This window comes from Culex pipiens, chromosome 3, assembly GCF_016801865.2.
Source record: "Culex pipiens pallens isolate TS chromosome 3, TS_CPP_V2, whole genome shotgun sequence".
In the NCBI taxonomy this organism is placed as follows: Eukaryota; Metazoa; Arthropoda; class Insecta; order Diptera; family Culicidae; genus Culex; species Culex pipiens.
The window spans coordinates 159,217,557-159,241,326 of record NC_068939.1 but is presented as its reverse complement, the minus strand read 5'-3'; the positions used below and the strand labels follow the sequence as shown (position 1 = coordinate 159,241,326).

Below are 23,770 nucleotides of genomic sequence, written 5' to 3'. Positions count from 1 at the left end.
GAATGCCGAAACAAAATTGCATTTGAAATAACCGTTTTAGAAGGACGATGGTTCGGCACTGGAGTGTCCCGTCTGTTTGTCTGTGGTTCGGCACTCGAGTGTCCCGTCTGTTTGTCTGTGACTTAACTCTGAATTGCTACGTTCAAAACACTGATTTTTGAAGGTTTGCTCAGATGCTTTCTCTAAATTTTGACGAAGAAGGCGTAGATTGCGAGATAAAATTTTGGTTTCTTCGACAAAGTTGCTTGGATTGGCGAGCCAAACAACTTTTTAGAAGACGAAAAAAATCCCAAAAATATTCGTGAAGAGTTAGATTTTCAAAATCATCCTAACCGTGAACCACCCTAATTTTTAACCAAACCAAAATTGCCCTTTTCCATTTGCAACAACTCTTCTGAAGACACCAAAGCTCCAAAACTTCATCATTTTTCGGAAAATCAATTTTCCACTTAATTTTGCGTTCTGGACCACTGCACTCAAAAAACTTTTCACCACAAAGTTGCATGAAAATTCCGGTAGCAGCCAGTTTTTGGTCCGGAACAACGTTTTACATGGGTCATGCAACTTCCGCCATGCATTCATGTCAATTCTGATTGATTTTCACGTTGCTTACACTCACACAAATAAATGTCACGTGAAATTCATGCCTGAAAATTTGGAGGCGTGGCTTGCAGTCAGCTGATGAGGAGTTTGCATGGAAATCATGCCACATCCGCATGAGAACTGATATGGAAAAAATCCATGTGCCTTTTCATGCAACATTGTGGTGAAAAATTGTTAGTGTGAGTGAGTGAGGGAAGGTTGCATGATTTTCATGTCTGAAAATTTCGGCTCGCTTGCTGGAGGATTCCGATCATCAGTTTCTTCTCGGTGCTTGACCTGGCATGAAGCGCATTCTGTTCAGCTTAGATTTTTTTTTTCTAAGAGCGTAAATTAGTTCGAGAATGCACACAATTAAATATTTTGTAACGGAGGGTATGTATTTTCTATTTCTAAAAAAAATAATTCAACGCTAACTTGTGCGTTTATGTTTTTTTTTCAGGCGACAAGACATCACAATTTTAAAACATGCCGGCCTACGTTGGACATCGGAACGAGCATCAAAAGGTGGAACCAAGCGATCAGGAAAAGCACGACTAAAGTCTCCCCCGTCGCCTGCTGGAACAGCAACGGACAAACCCACCAAAAAGAGCCAGAAGTTCAGCACCTCTAAGTTTCATGTATCGATCTTCTCCTGGTACCTGGACTTGTTGATTGCGGTGATGAGAGCGACACGTCGCCTTCCCGAGAAGCTGCTGCGGTTTCCTGCTTCCGCAAGTGTTATTTTAGTTGCTAGGTGTAAGTGTAACGGAAGTGATTTGTAAGTGAAACGTTGTATTAGACATTTTGAATGTATTGAAAATAAAAGTTATATAAACTTTGCAGTGCGTATTATTTAATAAGAAGTATAAGAATAAGAAAACAAAAAGTAAGAAAGGAACAAAAGCCGCAATAAAATTCATGCAGCCTTCACGCGATGATCATGTCAATAGTGCATGAAAGGTCATGCACATCTCACGTGAAATTCATGCTAAATCCACTTGATACGATAGTGAATAGTCATCAATGCTCGGCTCGCTCCAAATTTTGCTTCCACCGGAAATTCACGTCAATGTTGCATGATTAACTGTATGGAAAATAATCACATATATTTTCATGCGGCCTTGTGGTGAAAAGTTTTTTGAGTGTGTGCAATGGAGTTGAAACATCAACATCAGTTTGACAACTGGTTTTGACGGTTGAGTTCTTTTTATCTCAAATACGTTCGAATTAGCGAGCATTTGAACTAGCGGACATTCGAAGTAGTGAAATTCAAATTGACGAATCCGCTCTGTAGTGTTTTTATTTGTTATTGATAGTATCAGACTTATTCTACCATCTCCCATCATTACCTTTTCACTTTTATGATTTTTAATGTTTACACTGAAACGCTGATGTTTTGACATCAACTGTTGTCAAATGAACGGGGTTACTTTTTAGTTTAGACACCTCTTTTACACAGAGTTCCCACAAAGTACCAAACGTTTGTTTTGACAGTGTTAAGAGCGCCGTGTAAAAAGTGACAGTTCGTCACTGTTTGGTTTGACTTTGTCAAACCAACGGAGTACAAACTAAAAATTGTCAAACGAAAAAGTGACCAACCACCGGGGGTTTAGTGTATATAAGTCACTTTTTCAATGATTTGCTTGTTTTTCAGATTTTTCATGATCGTGTTTCTTGTCGCACGTTTATTTTGGTTCAAATTTAGTTAAGGACGCCATTTTGCTACATCTTTGACTTTCAAATTCAATTTCAATCATAAGATTTTCAACAAAAACCGGAAAACGTTCTTCCAGGGCGGCCATCGCTAGGTAATCTAACCAAATCTTCAGCAAGCTTTCTTATCTACTCTGAGCCCGGACTGGTTCTCGAACCCCCACGCACGTACCATTTTGGAAACTAGCGATGATCCGATGATTCTATTGGCAGGAAATGAAGCCTCTGTGCTCTTTTGCACTAAGTTTGCTGGGATTCAACAAAAACAGAACTCTAAAATAAAAATAATCATTGGTCCAAATCAAAGTTTTACTTTTATTCCAGCTAGTTTTTGCAATCTTTTACGATAAAAGTTGGTAACTTTTAGTGATACAGATTTTTTTCTTTGCGTGTAAGATTACCAGATAAGGTTCAGCTTGGAATGATACTCTGCTAAGCAATCGAATCCAGAAGTTAAACGATCGGTGAAAGTCTGAGTCAGGAATTGAACTTCCGATCTATCGCTTTCAAAGCGGAAGCATTACCTCATGGTTACATGGCTTATTTAGAAATTTCGGATGCTTGAGAAAAAATCATTGGCTATTTTATTACAATTTGTACGACTTTATTACATTTTAAGGTAGGTTATAAAAAATCACATGTCGGTTGTTCTAATCCCCAGCACTTAAACTATAGCATACGGGTAGGTGTAGCTGTAGGCTGTAAAATAACAAAAAAAAAAAAAATAATTTTCAATGTTTTTTAAACTCACTCATCAAACTAACCCAGTCCGGGATACGAAAGAGCTGCATAGGGTGACACAACGCTGGCATAGGGTGACACATAACTCGAGTAGGCATACGGGTAGCCGCCTACGGAGTAAGCCAGCGGTGCAGCGGCCAGGAATTGTGGGTCCGGCTTCGGGGCGGGTGCAGATGCAACGAAGGCGAACAGCGCCACGACCAACAGGAGCTGCACACAAATTGTAAAAATAAATCACTAATTTAGTAAACTCCACAGATCACAGATGTTCGATGCACAAGCACTCACAACAAACTTGGCGGCCATTTTCTGCTAATTCAAACTGCTTTGACACGAGGTGATCCGATTGAACTCACGACTGCTGATGCAATGATACTGATTCCGATAGTTCAAATTACTTTTATACTCGATCGCCATAGCGCCACCAGGGGGCACTCACCGGTTTTGGCGTGCTGAAGTTCCTGCGGACGCTACCGCCACCCCGGCGAGCGAATCCCAAAACCGGGAGCTTCATTAAATTGTCATCAATAAAAACACACAACCATGTCGCCAAGTAGTCCCACCGAAGACCTAGAAGAATCTAAATCAGCCCGGGCAGCAGCAGCTCATTGCGCATGCAAACAGTGACTCCAGAAAGGTGCGCGCATACCATACTCGTGACGCCGGAATCCGGTGCAAAATCCATTGGTATCTCCTCCGAAAATCCGAAGGGGAATGTGCCGCGATGAGCAAACGAGTGTCTGTGCGTTTGAAATTGTAACAAACAAATGCTAAACTCGTGATCGCTGGCACGTTAGCACCTCCTAGTTTGTTTGTACCAATGTCCAAAACTTTGAAGACCGCTCAATGAATTGAAGAACCGGTGCACCAAAAAGTGTTATGGACTTGACCATGGGAAACCGTGAACTTGAAAATGCGTGGTGTTATCAATTAATGCTGTGGCGTTGCGCGCGTGTACGACAAACAATGCGGATATCGGTTGTTTAATTACTGTGGGTGAATATGATCGCCATTTGTGGATTGGAGGGAATTCCAAATTATCATTTGTGATCACACATACACTTCGTTGTTTCAATCAAACACGAGGATAGGACTGAATTATGTAAAATTATTAACAGGTTGGGGAGTAGGAGTCGGAACCGGTATCGGTGGAGTCTTTTTGAAGAATCGGAATTCGTATACGATTCGAATCAAATTCCGTTTCAGAATTCGAATTGGGTACTAAAGCCCTCTGTCAATTTTTATGTACAACGGTAAAAAACACGATTAAAAACCATTTCAGATCACTTTTTTTCATTTTAATGCAAAAATAAATTTTGACTAGACAACATTTTTTCGATGAATCAACTATGGTCCCCTTGGAACGAGCTGTCAAGTATAGGAGCTTTTCTGTCAAGAAGGACCGCGAGGTTAATTTTTCAAAATTGATTCAAAAATCCATTTTAAACTTTTTGTGGTCGTTCAAAGGGTCATTGTACTCAGAAAAAAAAGCTTTATCGCTGTAAACAATAATACCAGCAATCTAAGCTTCATTTTAGGACCCAATTGAACTAACTTATGGATATATGCATAAGTGTTCTAAGTACCCCGACCCCGTTGGTTTCACATTGATTCTTGCAGCCCCAACGGGGTCAAAAAAATTGGAAATGCAACTTCACCGGCCCTTGGAACCCGTGGAAAAAAGTTGGAAATGCCTTCATTGTAACTTAGGGTATACGCATCTGTTTTGGATCTACCTTGTTGGAGGTGATTCTCGACATTCTTCCGGATCGAATGCAACAAAACTCATCCATATCGGTTGAGTTTCGCCTAGATAAAGCCGGTTGAAATTGCATTTACAACTTTTTTGACCTCCTTGGTGCTTTGCGTAAGTTTTGACCCCGTTGGTGCTACAAGTGTTAAACCGCGAAGTATTTTTTCTTACAAAATTGTCATATAATATTTTAAAAATTCATTTCATTGGAAAATATGTTATTTATAATTGAAAAAGTAACAAAAATTGCTTGATGGAACGTAACAGTCATGCTGCTGTAAAAAAAATCATAAAATAACAATAAATTGCATTGTTTTTCATAAAATGTGGGGTCAAATTTGATGAGCGGTCAAAAAATTCAAAATTTTGAAATGCCCGCAAAGGCACTATTTGATGAAAAACGCAGAAATAAACGTTGTTCAATGTATTCAAATTGTTTACAATCGATTGTACAAGTTTGTTCTATGGATTTTCAATTACCAGCAAAACCCTTTATTTTTTGTGGAAATTTTGAGAGGGGGACAAAAACTTGAATTAACATTTGCAATGGCCTAAGGCCGATTCACATATTTTTTAAAGTTCATGTCCCTTGGCTTTGGCTAAGGAAGGTGAAAAATAAAAAAAATAAAAAACTTTAAAATACAGAATAAATAACTGTTAACAATAATCAGTTATCAAAAAAACAATTTTTTGAAGATATTTTTTTTCAGTACACGGTACAATGAAATTACACTAAAACTTAAAATATTTTAAAATAGTTCAAAAGTGTTTTAAATTGTCATCAAAGCACAAAATGCATTTTAAAAAGTTTTCAGAAATTTACACGTTTGTTTCCATTGTAATTTTGATGTTTTTGAAAAAAATATGTTTTTTTTACTAGGATTTTTTGTTAAAATATATTTCATACAAATATTTATCATACGAATATTCATATAAAAATCGAAAAAAATCAATTATTTCGTTTTGTGGTCAAACAAAGTGTCATTATGTTTTGCAAAATAAACTAGACATTAAGCTTAATTTTAGAACCAAATTCTTGTTTAATGATAAACCTAATCTAATAGGGCGTCTCAAAAAAAGAAAAGTGGTCAAAACTTTGGTGCTCACTCCTAGAATGATAGATTAGGATGTCAAGAACAATGTTTTCATACAACAAAAAAATCCCAAAAATGATTTACAACTCACGCGCCGAGCTTGAATTGAAAAAGTGAATTTTTCGAGTATTTTTCAGAAATGCGCGTAAAAACATACTAAAGCCATTCAAATTTGGTCGCCATGGGCTTCAAGTTATGGTTGTATGTCCCCTGAATAAATTTTTGTACAGACATAGTCCATAAATGCTTCTGTTTGGGTATGGCAGGGCGTTTTAGAGAGAAAAAATTGTATTCTCAAGCGAAAAAAAATCGAAAATAACACCGCAAAACGAGCCAAAAAAATTTACAGGCAAAACTAATGCATGCAGCTTATAGGAAATTTGGTAGAGAATATTTTCCTTTTTTTAACATACAATTTATGTCCTCGCAAAGCTGAGATATTTGCATTTTAGTAAACAAAAAGTGACGAATTTTAAAAATTCGTGGTATATAAGCGTTTTTAGAATAAAAAATTAGATTGGAATATTTTTGATATTTTTATTTGGTCGCTCAAAAGCGATATTTGCTAATAACTTTTCATGAGCAAACATGACATTTTCTCAGAAAGTGACGTAATTGACATATTCATAAGTACTGCTCTGTGATCTTCTCGATATAAACAAATAAAGCTCGTATGTGCAACTGTTCTTGAAAAAAATGTTTTGTATGAATGAACTTGTTTCATTCGAATGTATTTGTCAAAAAAATTTCACGTTGTCAGCTTGGAGATATGAATTAATTTCAATTCTAGATTAAATATTCAAAAAGTCCTATCTGCATAGGAAACGGATGACTCATAGGTTGTTTTGAAAATTTACTCTAGAGTTATATGATTATTTGTCGTTCACCTCACATTGTGAGAAAATCTCATAATTTCTTTTTCAGTACAAAGTACAATTTTTATTCTCCAAAACGCCCTGCCATACCCAAATATAAGCATTTATGGACTATGTCCACGGACGAACGGACATGGAACCAGGAACAAATTATCATCAAATTTCTGAAGCAAACTATCACTTGTGCCATCTACATTCAAGTTGTCAAAGTAGCATCGCGCGATCACGCATGATTTCTTAAAATGTTTTATGCAATAATTAATTAAAACATTTAGCATTGATATGGTTATTTTGACATTAAGTTTGTCTTTATGATTCTATGTAATTTATCATGGGTTCTAAAATTGCCGAAAAATTGATAGAAATTGTATTTTTAATATAAATTCATACGACCATTTCAAAAAGTGCCCATGAATTTGCATCATCAGCTGGCTTTATTTACGTTTTAAACCAATTTTAAACCACGTGGCGCGAAGATTCTAACATAAGCGATCTCGCTTGCGCAGGTTTTCGCCAAAAAGAAGTAAAAGAAAACCTGCTTCACTTTTTGAAACCCCGTGTCATGTCCGTTCGTTCGTGATAAAATTATCAAATCAATTGGGTCCTAAATGAAGCTTCGATTGCTGATATTATTGTTTGCAGTGATAAAGCTTATTTTTCTGAGTACAATGACCCTTTGTACGACCACAAAAAGTTTAAAGTGGATTTTTAAATCAATTTTGAAAAATTATCCTCTCGGTCCTTCTTGACAGATAAGCTCCTACTTGACAGCTCGTTCCAAGGGGACCATAGATGATCCATCGAAAAAATGTTGTCTTGTCAATATATTTTTATGCATTATAATGAAAAAAGTGATCAGAAATGGTTTTGAATCGTGTTTTTTACCGTTGTACATAAAAATTGACATAGGTCTTTAATACCCAATTTTCGATTTGCCTTGGTTTGTCTCTCCTCGTTGATAAAAAGTAACAAATAATAAAACTAAAAACAATAAAAAACATACAAATCTATAGTTTTTTTTTCTAAAAGTTGTATAATAAATCTCTAGAAATATATTTAAACATTTTTTTTAAATCCTGCACTGAAGGGGTGCGCCACCGCCGTCGGAACGTTTCCCGCCACTGAAACTCACCGCAGCTCTGTGCCGTACGAGAGAGGCATTAGCAGCGTTAGCCGTCTTGCCGCCGCCGCCGCCATCCATTCAAAAACAACAATAAAACGTAAACAAAACGTGGGTCGGGCGGTGGGCCACGCTCTCTCCCTGTTTCCTCTCTCTCTCTCCTTGCTCTCTCGTTCGCTTGTTGACTTGATGACTTGTACAACACGCACACAATCGCACGAATGAGGCTTTTGCGTTTCGACGACGACGATCGCGTTTCGCCGCCACAAATGCACAAATTCCAGTTCAGTCCTGAGCTCAACTTCAACCGTGTCGGACATGGAATCTGTTTCTCGCTGGAATTTTTAGTGGGTCGCGGAACAAGTTTTTAAATAGTTTTTTTTTACTCTCTTATCCCTGATTTGGTGGCGCGTTTTGGGGGGTATTTGCGCCGCTAATTAACGGTATTGCAGTGGAGACACGTGTCGTGAGTGTAGCAAACATGTGAATGTGTGTGATTTTCGGATTGAAAAAGTGGCACTTTGCGCAAAAAAAAAAGTTTCAAGTTTCTTTTATTGCAAAGATTTGAAAAGCCAGCATCATCAGCCAGCAAGAAGTGCGAAGAAGAAACTGTGGAGACGTGGATTTGGGATATTTGTGTTTGTGTATGTGTGCGCGTCTGTGGGCTTCACAAATAATACACACACAGCTACACTGAATCAACTTTACTGACTGGAAGAAGAATCTCGGCGCGATCGCGAGCGTGTTTGTGATTTTTGGGAAACACTGTTGGTGTGTGAGTGGAAAGGGAGTTGCGTGCGAGAGAATAATTTATTGGTGTGTTTGTGTGTGCGTGTGTATGATCATGATCTTGGCATTCTGGACCAACCGCTCTCTCCGGTGGATTTTATGTTCAATGATCGTATTGCGGTCATTCAGGTTTTATGCTAATGAGTTGAGTTTATTAAATTTATTTTGATCTGGCAGCTTCGGACAAATTCTTGTCAACAGTTATTTTTAAAATTGAATGCATGGTACTTGAAGTCTACGTCGGCGTTAGAGAAGCACATATTTTTTATGGATGCTTTAAGCATTTTTAAAATATAAAAACGTATTTATCAATACCTAACAATAAAATTTTGAATTCAAATGGTTTAAATTCTAATTTCTGGCCTACAGACCAAATTTTTAAAATGGAACCATCGAGTGTGACGTTATCCGACCTTTTATCGCTGTTAACGAAAACTATTATTGCCATGTTTTACTCAATTTTTTACAACTATTAAGCCAGGTTTTTACTGAATATTTAGATTTTTTGTTGGTTATGATTAGAAACGAGTTAGAATCTGAGCTTTAAAATGTGTACCTTTCCTTTCATTTTCATGTTTGAGTACTTTAAAAGCTACTGGCTACTGAAGTCTTGAATCGCTCATGTTTTTTTTTTATTCTTTGCAAATTATGTTGACACTCTAAAACAAAAAAAAAAAACAAGTGTCAAGAAATCAATATCATTGTTTCAAGATAGCGAAATAAAACTTTTACTCAAACTACATGTTTTTAATAGAAAAATAAATCTTACTTCAAAAAAATTATGTTTATCTTATAGTTTTAGATTCAAATACCACATAAATAATAAATTTTTGAAACGTTTAAAACTAATATGTTTGTTGTTTTGTTAAATTCTAATAAAAACACAATTGAAAAATGTTTGTTGTTAGAAAACCACTTTCTTCGAAATCGAAGATAAGATGAAATAACAGTTACATCTTCAAATAAATATCTGGAGCTTTTTTTAAGAGTGAAAGAAAGTGGCTTTTTATGTGTTTTTGAAATCGCATTTTAAAACATTCAAAAACCTGTGAAAAATGTTAAGTTATATCTTTTTGTGAGTGTATTCAATATTATTTTAACTTTGAAAATTTTATTATGTTATTACCTTTATTTTTCTAATGTTAACCTTATAAAAAATAATTCAATCTTCTTTATGTTTTTCTTAAAATATACAGCAAAAAAAAAAGTTGAATTTTGGAATGTTGAAAATTTGGTAGGTTCAATATTACCTCTTTATTTGTGTAATATTACATAAAAAATGTGTAAAAATGTAAACCTGAAGAATATTCATCAAAAACTGATGAAAGTTCATCATTTTCTGGGGTAAAATTTATCATTTATTTTGCCACAAAATCTGTCACCATTTCCTGATGAATATTACCATCATTTTTTTTTTCTGTGTACTTGAAATTAAAAAAATCTAAGATCTAGAATCTTGAAGAATCTTGTAATGGCATAATTTGACCTATTTTGTCTACGTTGATGGCTTTTGCAATAAGAAAAATGAAAAAAAAAGTTTTACATCTTTTCGTAAACTGTAATCTCTAAAAACTAAGAGTGCCAAATTTGATTCAAAATACAAAAATAAACAATGTACAAAGTATTTAAATTTATTTTATCGGTCCTAATTTTCTAGGCCCCGTCGATTTTTCAAGAAAATTTTGGGGGAGACAAAAAACAAATCAAATTTGCTAAAGCTTATCTTATCTTTAAAATTTCGCACATTTTTTGGGTAATTTTTACCAAATTTTTTAATTACATTAAAAAATATGTGATTTTACATCATCAATATCTACACTTTCTAGATTCACACTTTTTTGTATAAAGTGTGAGTTTGAATAAAGCTGTACATGTTATTTTTGAATAATTATTTTCAAAAGCAGAGAAAAAATAAAATTGATTGTCAAATAAGTCGAAGAACAATACTAACATGGTGTTGCAGTCGATCTTTTCCGAAGAATTACTTTTTCTGTTTTTTTTTTTATATTAATACCAGATTGATGGATGTTATGATCAAATTTACATTTCAGGAAAAATACATAAAAAAGAAACATTTTAGATTTTCCAAATATTATGCAAAGTATCAAGATTCTGACGCTACATGGTATTGACATTTTTTGGTTTAGTTCCAGACGTAAATATTTACAAAATTTAGCTATTATCAGCGATAGAAAAATCATCTTCAGAAGAAAATCTTGTGATGCTCATCAAGAGAAAAAATCGGCACGGGACATGGCTCTCCTCTCCGGCGCGCGAAAGATCAGGGAAAAGAAACTCAAAAAATCATCATCTTGATTATTTGGCACGAAATAAATTAATTTAAGTGGTGCTAACAAGGAGATTCCCAAAAAATCTTACGCTGCTTGATTTTCTTCGAGAAGTTCGGGAGCGATTTTCTTTTGTGTGTTTCGCTTCCTCTCTCTTTCGCGGGTGAAGTAAGCTCGCAAGCGAAAATGTTTTTTTTACGATTATTCCATCGCTGGCTATTATTATCTCTTTTTAGAAAATTTTGACATATTTTTTAACGTCAAATCCCAAAACAACCTTTGCGCCATTCATATATGATTTTTTGATTTATTTTTCGAGATTTCTCCATAATTTATGGTGTATTATGGAATTGTGCAACACAGATTTAAATAACGAACTAGTGATCATAGCATGAAAGTGACACCAACAGTGATTTCGTTGCAAGCAAAGCAAAAAAAAAAAACGTCTCATGAAATTAAAAACTTTCCGTGCAATATCGTGTTTCCATATATTATACATATCTACGTACACTTTCTTTTGTTGCTCTATTTGCTTCACTTTCAATACTGATTGAACGGTTTTCGTTTTCGATTTTTTTCGGACTGGTATCATCCAATCCTAGATAACGTAGGTGTGCCAAAGGAGGGAGGAGAAGGAGCAGTGAACGTTATTCGGTGAATTTCGCGCTCGCGAAAAAGTGCTTTTTATTCAATTTGTGCTGCGGTGGTGAAACTTGCGCCAGACATCGACGAAATCGAGCAGACCAGCGCCCAAACACAACAACCACGTGCGAGTTTGGCACGGTGGGGGAGGCTGTGCAGGCCGGTGGGGGTGGTGAAAACATACGCGCTCCCCACAACCCGATAGATTGTGCAAAAGGGAAAAAGCGTAAGAAGAGAGGTGAGGAAGAGTGTGAACAAAAAGTGAGTGTGGGTGGAGAGTTGAGAGGAAGAAGAATTTACAATTTCACTGGAGGCGAGGTACCTGGAACAACCACAACTCTGGATTACGCGTACGGGGACGAGTTTAAAGGTGAGTGTCTTTTTTTTTGGCTGAGGCAGTTTTCCGGCGAATTTTCCTCTGTGAGTTTTACGTGTGGTGTGGGAGTAGCTGATTTTAATTTGGGAAGTTAAACGATATTGCAAGAGGCGAACTTGACAAAAATATAGAACAAAACTTTTTTTCAGATCAGTTTCCTATGAGTCCTTTGAGCCATCATGACCTAAAGAATTAATCTGCATTTTCACAACAACCAATCAGTTTTTTTGTGTTTTTGAGTTTCGAGCACTATGACTACCTACCTGCAGATGATCAATCCATAGTATTTATAAAATCCTTCCAAATAAAATTACTTTTTGAAATGTGTTTTAAATTTGAAAGTTGAATTTCTATAGAAAAGATCACACATATTTCTATTTTTGTAATTTGAAAAAGGTTTTTTTTTTCAAAATTACAACCATTTTACAAAAGCTCTTCTTCAGATATCCAATCTTCAACAGTTTTCAGCTGAATTTGTATTTTTTGTGATCTATTTTTCGTAAATTTAACGAAAACGGTTTTGTTTACGAATAGTACTTTGATCCAATTGCAAACTAACAAGAGATTTTGACAATTTAATTCTGTTTAAAATAAATAGTCCATATAAAATTTTAGGGTTATTCTCAGGAGTGAGATTTTTGCAGAAAATGTTAGCACTGACGAGCCGAATCGTTTGTGATTTTTTTTTCCGAAGTAATCAGATCGACTTGTGTTTTAAAATATCTTATCGCCTTTACACATTTTCCAAAGAATCAAAATTTGGGGACAGTGAAACTTACCAAAACTTGGTATATTCATTGAAACTGAGGAGACGAACGACGCCATTTCGGTTAAAGTCAATAAAATTCAATAAACAACAACATTGAAATAAAAATAAAGTGGAATTGATTGTTGACTGTTTATGATGTATTTCGAGTCACTTTAAGCTTTAAGAATATTTTCATAAACTGTTCTATTACTATTTAGTATTTTGTGATACTCTACCGGCCTTTTTTTTTATCTTGTTCAGGAAGTGATTTTGAGCAAACTGAGTATTTCTCTTGTTTTATGTTTTTCTTCATAAATTTTAAGTATTTTTATGCATATAATTTCTTGTAAAGTTTTTGTTTTTATCAGTATTTTTAAGGCCTATTTAATAACCTCCAATAATTATGTTTTGCCTATGTATTGTTTTTCGTAATTTTCCTGTCACTTTTTCGATTTTTTTTTGTATTTTTTTTACTTAACGGTGCACATCAACCTGTGCTGGAAACCTTCCTGATCACCCGGATTTCGATAGGTTTTTGCCTCAAGAACAATGTTTTCATACAACGAAAAATCGTTTAGAACTCGCGATTTGCAATTTACTGAAAAATGGTTTATTTTCATAATAAAAAACATATTTTGTTCTAAAACCTTGAAAAAATGCGTTCAAATTGCCCCGTATTTCACTTTAAATCATAGTTAGAAGTCCTACAAATAATGTTATGTATTGATATTGATCCAGGAAGTCGTCAGTTTTCATTAGCAGCATGTTAAAGTTGGAAAAATGTTTTTTTTTGCATGAAATTTTTAAGATTTTTTCTCAAAAAACGTTTTAAAAAAAATTGGCACCAAAACCAATATCGTCATCTTGTAGGTAACTTTTTTCTGAACAATTTTGCTTTTTCAAAAATTAGTTTATGTCATTTAAGTGCCAAGATACTGCCATTTTAGTGAAATAAAAATGACGAATTTTCAAAATTACCTATGAAAACTCAATTTGATCACTGACATCACTGTTTTAGCTACTGCCAGCATATTATATGTTTCCAAACCATTTGTATTGTTTATAACAGCATTTTACAAACAAAATCATTAGTGTACATTGATTTGACTATGTGACATAAGCGCCATTACGAAAAAATGCATTTTAAATTAACCGCCTTTAATACAACAAAATCATTTTTTTTCAACATTTTGATGAAATTGCTTTTTAATGAAAAATATTACTTACATTAATACACATGCTTATTTTCTAAATAAAAAAACAATTTTGGCAAAGTCACATGAAACAAGTAAAGTCATCAAACCCCAGATTTTCTACAAATTTAAGAGTTCTCCTTTGCGATTTTATAGATCGAAACCCGGCTAGAGGTGGGGTCACATTGTAGAGAGCTAATCAAAATTATTTTTTTCCTTTAGGACCGAGAAAAATATACCAACACAATTTGTAATTACCTTATAAAGAGTATAATAACATTCAATAATAAAACGTACCGTGTGATTTCCAAATCATTCCGATTTACAATATTTTCCATATTTTTGAAATACTTTCTTCAAATTTCCGGCACACACTTAAAAAGGAAAAAGGTACTTTCAGGCACTTTTGGAATCTTAGTTTTGCAAAGCTTGCATTAAAAAAAAAAATCATAACAAAAATAACTGTTGACAGTTTTCATTCGAAAAACTTGTCAAATTGATCGTAAATCATTCAGAATACACTGTATAACGCTTATTTATGCACTTTATATTAAATAAAGAGATTAAATCTTTGAAAAATGAATTTCGTGACCACAATTCAATTTAAATCGTGAAAGCTTAGGATTTTTTTTTCTCGAAAAAATCATAATAATTTTACATCTGGGAACGGGTCTTTCTTGTCTGAAAAAATGTGTATTTTTACCTCTGAAAATGTGTAATTTTACCACTATTCTGGTGTAATGTCACTTTTTCAGTCTAAATTGAGGTAAAATTACATCATAAAAAAGGGAATATTCAACTAGGGCGTCCGGGAAAAATATTTTTGAATTCCCGGGATTCCGGGAAATTTTAAAAAACAGTTATAAAATTGATGTTTTCATTATATTTGCATGTTTTCAAGCTTAAAATTATAGAATGAGCTCAATAGTATTCATGGGTGGTAATCTACACTTCAATCTAAACAAGGATAGCAGTTTTTTGATACACAGAAAAAAAAGTTCAATTTTGGAAGGTTGAATTTTTTTAGTAATATTACATAAAAAATGTGTAAAAATGTAAACCTGTTGAATATTCATCAAAAACTGATGAATATTAACCAATTCCTGATGTAATATTACACATTTTTTTCGACACAAAATCTTTCACCATTTCCTGATGAATCATTTTTTTCTGTGTAGCCTGAAAGATTTTTTTTTGTTGTGCTTTGATTTTCTATCTAATATCTAATCCAATGTGATTCAAATTAAATAAGTCTCTTATAAATACATGTTTTATATTTTTTTTATATGTCATGTCTAAAGATGCTTAAAAAATATTTTTAAATGTCTAAAATAACAAATATAAAGACAACAAATAAAAAACACCTGTTGAATTTTAGATAAGTTTAGAATTCATATTTTATATAAAAAATATTTTACAAATTATCTTAAGGTCATTACCGCCAACTAGGGAAAATCGGGACAAAAGTCTTAATAGGTACAGGAGATTTTAGAGCAATTAATTTGGAGTTCGATGTACTAATTTTTTTGTTTTGTTTTGTTCCTGTTTAACCGAAATCGATCAAAAAAATTAAAACATTGATTGATTGATTTGGCAAAAATGTTTTAAGAAAAATATGTTAAAATGATTTAGTTTTTTTAAATTTTAAATCATAAATATTCGTAGTCTTTTAAAAAATATATAAAATTTAATAAAAAATATTTATAGCGCTGGGCACAAATTTGCTTTATAAGTCAAATTAATGCTGATACCTAGTTTGAATAGGTCCTACAAACATATGAAAACACAAAAGCTTATAGAAACTTAAAAAAAGCCGTTTTTATCGTTGTTCATCTATTTCCACAACAAAACCTGAATTTCCAGACAAAATTTTTATTTTTATCCAATTTCGGGAATTCCCGGGACAAAATACAAAAAAAAATTCCGGGATTCGGGAAATCCCGGTTTTGGAAAAATCCCGGGAATTTTGTCCCGGGAATTCCCGGGATGAACGCACTATATTCAACCTTCCAAAATTACACCATCCAAATTTACACAATTGATTTAAAGTCAGCAAACTCGAAATATTTTCAGTTTTGAAAAGTATAACCATTTTTGAACTGCTTCTAACTTCAGGCAAGATTTGTTTTATTTCGTGGGGATTTGGACCCAATTTTCTAATCTGCTTCCAATGATAGTCAGCAGTGCCAAATGCACTTCTCTACCATGCACTCTACAACCCTAAAACCGCGCAGCAAAGAGCTAAGTTGCTGTTGTTATTCAAGTTTTAGGAATGGCGAAGAAAAAACCTTCGCGCGTCCGTCCATTTCTTCAACCCCGCCCAACTCATGGTCGTGAATGCCGAGTTTCACTTCCTATCCATCGAACACAAGCAGCTGGTAGCGCGGGCCTATTGTGCCTACCTGAAATAGTTGGGCCAGCCAGCCATTAGCCAAGTATTTTGATTGAATGGGAATTAACATCGCAGTTTTGCTCAATTTCCTACGGGCTACCGTAATAGTAGATTGGAGAGATTTTTTTTATGGTTAAAATTGTGAAAATTGTCAAATGTCAAACATATTGGTTTGGAAATTAATTCTAGCTGAAATACCTATCACACCCACTATTCGCTAAACGGCTTTCCAACGTGATTACGCTGAGTTCCACGGTCCTACAATAACTAGAGGGAAACCTCCTTTACGAAGGGAAGTCAGAGTCCGGAGAGGGGCGGTAGCAATCTGGAAAATTTATCACCGATTTAGATCGCTCGGCGTTCTTTGATTGGACCGGCTGAACCCTTTCAGGCCTGATTTTTTTTTCTCTTCAAAAGTAGTGTGTTGATACGAATTGTATTACGGTACCCGTGCAGACGGAAATAATGTGAGAATAACATTTTTTGATATTTGCAAATATTGGGCAATAACATTTTATGTTGTTTATTACAAGATTTGTTATTCGTCGTTATGATTTTTTTTGTTGTTGGATTGTTATTGTAATAACAGACTAATGATACTTTTTTTTTCTTTGTTATAATTTTTTGTTATTTTAACAACTAATCCGATCATCCCAATAACAGTTGGAGGTATTCTTCCATAACAAAAAATGTTTTTCAAAAGTTGTGTTGGCTTTCCCCAATGTCTGACCAATAACAAATTTTGTTATGATAACATAAACTGTTATTAAACCCATATGCAAAAATGGATTTTCAAGAAGATTCTATTATATTTTCTGTTATTTTAACAGTATTTGTTATTGAAATGGTATGGATTTTGTTATTACCGTCTGCCCGGGATGGCTTGTTTTGTTTTGGAATTCAGACCAAACAGGATTCAACTGTACCTACGTTCTAGAACACGATTCTACCAAGTTTATGATACTTAAACATATTCAGAGCTATCCCCAAGTCCCTTTGATAATAATATGAACTCTGTAACGTACCCTGAGTTTGTTCTGGGTTATTCAATGTTTCTTGGGATCCAGAACTTCGAGACTACCGCCGTATTAACACGATTCTACCAAGTCTGCGAGTACGCTGGACCAAACAATGCCACATCAGGCCTGGAAGGGTCTGCTCCACAAACCTGACGGTGTACGACGGCAATCTCCGGAGGCAACTCCAGAGGGGCTTGCTGGGGCGGCGGAAAGGCACTTTACATTGTTTTCACGAGCGTGCCTCGCTGGTGATACCTTAAAGAGGGGCTAGGGAAATCTGAGGGGGCACATAGTAAATATTTTATTCACATCGTTAGTTCGTTTGCCGCCGTTTTTTTTCTGCTCCTCCCTTTCAGTTCTGCTCACAAGTCTACATTTCTTCGAAGCCTCTCCAGCGCTGAAGGCAAGGGCGTTCGCGTACCTTTCGAGATCAATTTGGTTCGCTGCGCGAGAAAAACCCGGAGTACTTCGCCACGGTTGACCTGCAAGTGTTCAGCAAGACCGGTAGCCGGGGTAGATCATCAAGAGATCATCAATTGTTGCCAACTATTAACCGGCGAAACCTATGTCTAGCTAAACTGTTTGTAGGACCTGGTGAGGTCCACTGCTTCACAGAAGCCGACGCCGCGTTCGAACCTCGAGTGGCAATTTACACGTTGATAAGATCTCGGGGGGAGACCACCCACATGGGAGACGATCGCATCCGGTGGACCCCTAGACTTGATCAACTTCCCCTCGTGAGATGAGGTTATAGGAATCTCGCGGCAGGTTCGTCTTCTACGGTATCGTAAAAATTGTTCGCTCGATGAGCTCGCGAGATAACACACCAACACAGCTAAAGGAACTCAACCTGGGGAAGGTAAAACCCCCCCGCGCCGAAAACACAGCTCGGAGTGAAAAGTTGTGCCAAGTCCAAATCTCTTGGAATTACATAACGGGAGAATGGACGGCTCTCGGTATGGGTTGAACCTGTTTGGCCAGTGGCGGTGAAGTTGTCGCTGGTTATCACACGTAGACACTTGGGCACAAACCAAACACACACACACGGACCGGTGAGATGTGTGTTTGTTGGCACACCCGAAAAAGGGACGCAGACAAGTGCCGAGCGAGAGAGAAAAAGAGGAAAAGTGTTGACCAAACTGGTTCCTTCCGATAGGGGTTGTTTGCTGGTGGAGTTTGTTATTATTCTGAATTGAAGCTTTAATAATTGGACAGAAGCTTAAAGAAGTAATCCAAATTAGGGAAATTCTTTTCATGTTCAAACAAAGTTATTTTTATGATGCCCATAAAACAATTTCAATGAATTTCGTCTAACTTTCAGTTTCAAAAAAATATTATCATTTTCATCATTATTAGTTAGGGAATGAAATCCATTAGTATCATTAGTAGGGAATGAAATCCAGAAATTTTGAAGAAAGTCACTTTTATTTTAGCAATTTGGGTATATCTCTACTAATTTTGAACCAAAATTGATACTTTTTTAAGACTTGTTCTACAAAATGCTCTCTACAATGTGATTTATTCCAATATGTTTTAAAAGGGACGATGATTGACAGAATAATTCTGAAAACCTATTGAGTAATAAATAGCTTTTAATGAAATACTTTAAGTTTAACAGTGTTTAATGTTCAAATTTGTATCTTTTCGTCGTTGCTGTACGTTCATGAAAAATTAAAAACTGAAAAGGTTTTAATTTTGTAGTCTTGTTTCATACTGCTCTTGTTTTGAATAAATTTCAAAGAAAGCTAGAAATGGTAAATTTGGTTCATAAACTTTTTGTTGGGGGTCAAATATTTTTCAAATATATGTATTTAAATTCTCTCAAAGCATAACAAATTTGATGGATACTTACATGAATCCATCGATTTTCAGCATCTTTTCTGAAGAAAAAACCTACAAAATCTTCATAAAAATCTTCAAAAACGGAGAAAAATGTTTTTTTTTCAGTGAGCTTGAGCAATTTCCCTCGTAATTTGATCCTTTAAATAAGTTAAGATTGCTGATTTTATCACAAGCACAAAAAGCTCGAAAAAATTTCCAAATAAATTTTTAAAACATGAATTTGTGGTCTTTAACCGTTAATTCCTCGTCCAAAATGGATTATTGTTTTTTAATGATGCACTTTTGTTTTGTTTTCTATTCATAATTTCTAATCTTATCTTATCTAATCCAATTTATCTAATACAAAATAAAATACCATTTAATTCAAATAACTGTTAAATACTCGATTATCCGAAGTGATTTTTTTCCGAAGCCTTCGGATAAAAGAGTCTGGACTGTGGCAGGTTCAAAATTGTACTGTATTTTTGTTTCTTGATTTTTCTCTCTTGTGACAAAGCCATTTGATTTCACTTTTTCTTTTATGGTATAAGGCTTATTGTACAAAGTTTAATTTTTTTTCCAGAATTTTTTTCCCTGTTTTAGACTCATTTTGTGCAACTTTTGTTCTTCTTTTCTTTTTTTATGGTTTTCTACTAAATTTTTTAGTATTTTAGCTGTTTCAGATTTTGTTTGTTTTCGTTAGGATTCTACTACCTAAAATCATTATATTTTCATTTTTTCCAATATAGTTTTAGATTTTTTATTGTTTTTCCCATTTTGTTATACATATTCCAATATTTGATCACAATATTATAGTTGAAACCTCAGCCACAGCGTTAAAAATTCATTTTACACAAAACTGTTTTAACGAAACAAATGTTACATGAGAAAATATTGTTTGCTTTACTGATCGTCATAACTCTTCTTGTTGACATTCCTATTTCATTATTATTTTCCATGATTTTTAACTTTTGTTTGCTTTTTTTTATATCAGCAAGTGCCACGATGTTTCGAGTACCTTATGCTTTTTTTTAAAGTTTTTTTTTCATCGATTTTATTGGATATTTCTTTGTTGAGTCACGAAATTTGATAATAATTAGTTCTCATCATTATGCCTCGAAAGATTCCAAATAACATATTTTGCATAAATTTAAACACCAACTAAAGATTCCAAATCCAGATATCATAATAATCATTGAATTAAATTTGATCATTTTAAAATAAAAAAGTTGGATTATTTCACCAAAAGATTTTGAATCAGTCCATAAGATTTACAAAATTTGTTTTTAAATCTCTTGCCCTGTATTATCGATACAGTATCAATTGTAGAAAACAGTTTGAACAACAAGTTTTCAAAATACAATATTAGCTTTTGTACAATAAAGTTATATTCACATTTTTTTTCAAATAAACAATTTTTTTTTTAAATAAACAATGATTTTTTTTTTCTAAAAATCCCAATTTTAAAATCTTTTTTACTGCGAGCACTATTTATTTAAGTGACTGTATTTCACTCTGATAAACAAAGTAAACTTCTCAATAAAAATTGTATACAAATTATGAAAAAGGTGAAAAATTAATATGTGGGATCATAATACTCAGCAGGCGTTGCCAATTGTTTAAAAAAAAATGTTAAATTTAATAGTTTTGGAGATAGTCGCTATTTACACATTCAGATTTTTTTACCGAATTTGGTAAAGTTCCTGAATTTTCAACTGCTGAGTTCGGTAAAAAAAATAAGTGTGTATGATCATATTGTGAAATAAATTTTAAATTAATGATTATGATAGATCCCAAATTCAGAGAAAGCAAATTGTTGAACGTGTTTGATGCATATTTTGACAGAAAAGCTACTGTTTGATATAGCAAAAGCTACATGACATTCTCTTCTTGCACACTTAATTTTTTTTACCGAATTCGGTAGTTGAAAAATCGGTTAAGTTTAGATCGGTAAACCATCCGTCAAAATAAACGAAATTCTACCAAATTTCGGTTGTGCGATGAACAACAATGAACTTCGATACCGAATTTCGTTAAGCTTTTACCGAATTCGGTAATTTTCAGTTTACCGAACTGTTCAGCAGTTGAAAATTCGGTAAACTTTACTGAATTCGGTAAGAAAAATCTAAGTGTGTTTATTTAGAATAAGATTCGTTGAAAATATTAGGAAAAAAAAAATAAAAAAAAATATATATTAAGATAGGTTGGTTAAATTCAGCTTGAGTTACACTGTTTACCAGTGTCTGTACAAAGTGCATTGGCCACTATTGTGGCGGTGGCCACTCCGCCAACTACCGGCACTGGATTCACTCTGGTGATTTCTGAATTCGATAGCCCTGGTGAGATTTCTCAGTCCGAGACCGGCAATCTGTGCTCGCTGCACCAAAGACTACCTCCTAGGACAAGCACAATAGCACTACCGCTAGAGGTATTTTCTCTTTTTTTCTGCACCCAGAAAAGCCCTCCGGTATGCATTCATTCAGTGATCGCGCGTCAACATGATCTTCGAGAGTAGTAGGAAAATGGCCAGAGAGGTGGCGGCGTGAAGGGCTCCCTCGGATGTCGCCGTCAAGTTACGATTCGATGCACCTCACGGGTTTATCTGCTGGCTTTGTTGGGGGGACTACCTTCTAAACTACCTTTGAATAGAGGTGTGGCCTGGGGGGGACAAGTTCAAGGTTGGAATAGAAATCGGATGGCTGGAATTTAGAGAATTTCGAGAGATTCGCCATTTCTGTTGACTTGGCTAATCTCAGCAAAGAAATAAAAACTAGCTACTTTTTGCGGGGTATGGCGAGATAATTAAAAGGTGCGGTTAGTGGGTTAAGTGCTTTTTGTGATGCTCCCAGCATCCGAAACACACACATTCATACTTACGCTCCAGCTGACTCATAATAGTTTCATCTTTACTTCTCTCGCGAGTTTGTTCCATATTAGACATAAATGGCTGCGCTAGTGAGGGTAATGTGTGAACTGAGATATTTGTTCATTAACGGATCTGAGTACAGGCTCGACCGGGGTGTGGAGAATCGGCTTGCGAGACATCTGGACCGAATAGTGACAGCTGTGTGAAATGTGATCATCTTTCAACACTTCTGCCACGACTTCAAACTTGTATGGTTCTCAGAAAGTTTCAATAGACATAGTCAAAAGTTGCGATACTTTCGATCGATTTTCAAAAACTCCAAAAGTTCAACTCGATTCGATATCAACTAGATCGGATCGGCAGAAACCACGAGAGAAAGCAACAAAACCTGAAAACGACGCTAGAGGACATCATCAACAACAACAAAAAAAAACCATGCGCCTTTCGTCCAGGTCGTAAATTTTGAGATTTACATTCGTTTGAAATTTGTCCACTGGTACCAGGATGACTTTGCAATAACCATACTATAAGAAGGCTTTTCGAAACTTGTTGTCGCATTATTTGTATAGTTAACGATGGTGCTTATCAGTTTCTTCCAGACTGGCCAGGTGTCGTGTTTTTGGGGGCGGTTGGGGAAATTGGTTGGTATCGTGTCAACATCAACAGAATTTTATTTTAGAAATCAAACTTTTTTCGAACATTGTGGCCGTTTAAAGCAATTTCCAAAGCATTTATATATTTTTTTAAATTTCAATTCCAGCCTTTCATTTTACACAAAAAGTTTTAAATAATGCTGTCCTGAATAGTTTTTAAACTAATAATATTTTAAAATATTTCAAAATGTATGAAAGAAATAATAGTTATTAGAATATGATCAGATTTCATAAGTTTTCGAAAGTTATTTCTTTGATTTAAAAATGATATGGTTTTTTCTTCCACATTAGTAGTTCTGTAGAATTTCGCAATTTTTTCTCACAGTTTTAGTTTTATAATTTTTGATTTGGATGAAACTTTGTTCGTGTATTCCCCAAATCAAAAGAAACCATTTCGCATCAATAGTTTTGAACATAAAATATTGCGGGTGGACCATACAAAATGAGCATGTGAATATGAGCAGTTCTCTATGGAATCGGTCTATTTTCTTTAAATTAAATTTTTGTGTTTTTCATCCGGCTGAAACTTTTTTGGTGCCTTCGGTATGCCCAAAGAAGCCATTTTGCATCATTAGTTCGTTCATATAAATTTCCATACAAATTTGGCAGCTGTCCATACAAAAATAATATGTGAAAATTAAAAAATCTGTATCTTTTGATGGAATTTTCTGATCGATTTGGTGTTCGGCAAAGTTGTAGGTCTAAATATAGACTGAACTGAAAAAAAATTATACACTGTAAATTTTTTTTGGTGATTTTTTATTTCACTTTTTGTCACTAAAAGTTGATTTGCAAAAAAAAAACTATTTTTTTTATTTTTTGATATGTTTAAGAGGACATCAAATGCCAACTTTTCAAGAATTTCCAGAATGGGCAAAAAATATTAGACAGAGTTATGATTTTTTGAATCAATATCATTTTTTTCAAAAAATCGAAATATTGGTCGCAAAAATTTTTCAATTTAATTTTTCGATGTAAAATCGAATTTGCAATCAAATAGTACTCTAGTGAAATTTTGATAAAGTGCACCGTTTCTAAGTAATGGTCCGATTTACAATATTAAGATATGAAACCTTCGTGAAAGTTTCCAATCTTTTCGAAAACA

At 34.4% G+C, this 23,770-nt stretch overlaps 1 protein-coding gene across 1 annotated transcript in view; it reads left to right on the top strand.

The window, feature by feature from the left end:
* Window positions 1-11,617: 11,617 nt before the first annotated feature.
* Window positions 11,618-23,770, top strand: part of LOC120415017 (spectrin beta chain, non-erythrocytic 1) — a 166,370-nt gene continuing 154,217 nt past the window's right edge. The window contains exon 1 of the mRNA XM_039576409.2: window positions 11,618-11,967. The gene's annotated coding sequence lies outside the window, so the exon portion shown is untranslated. The remainder of the gene's footprint in view (window positions 11,968-23,770) is intronic.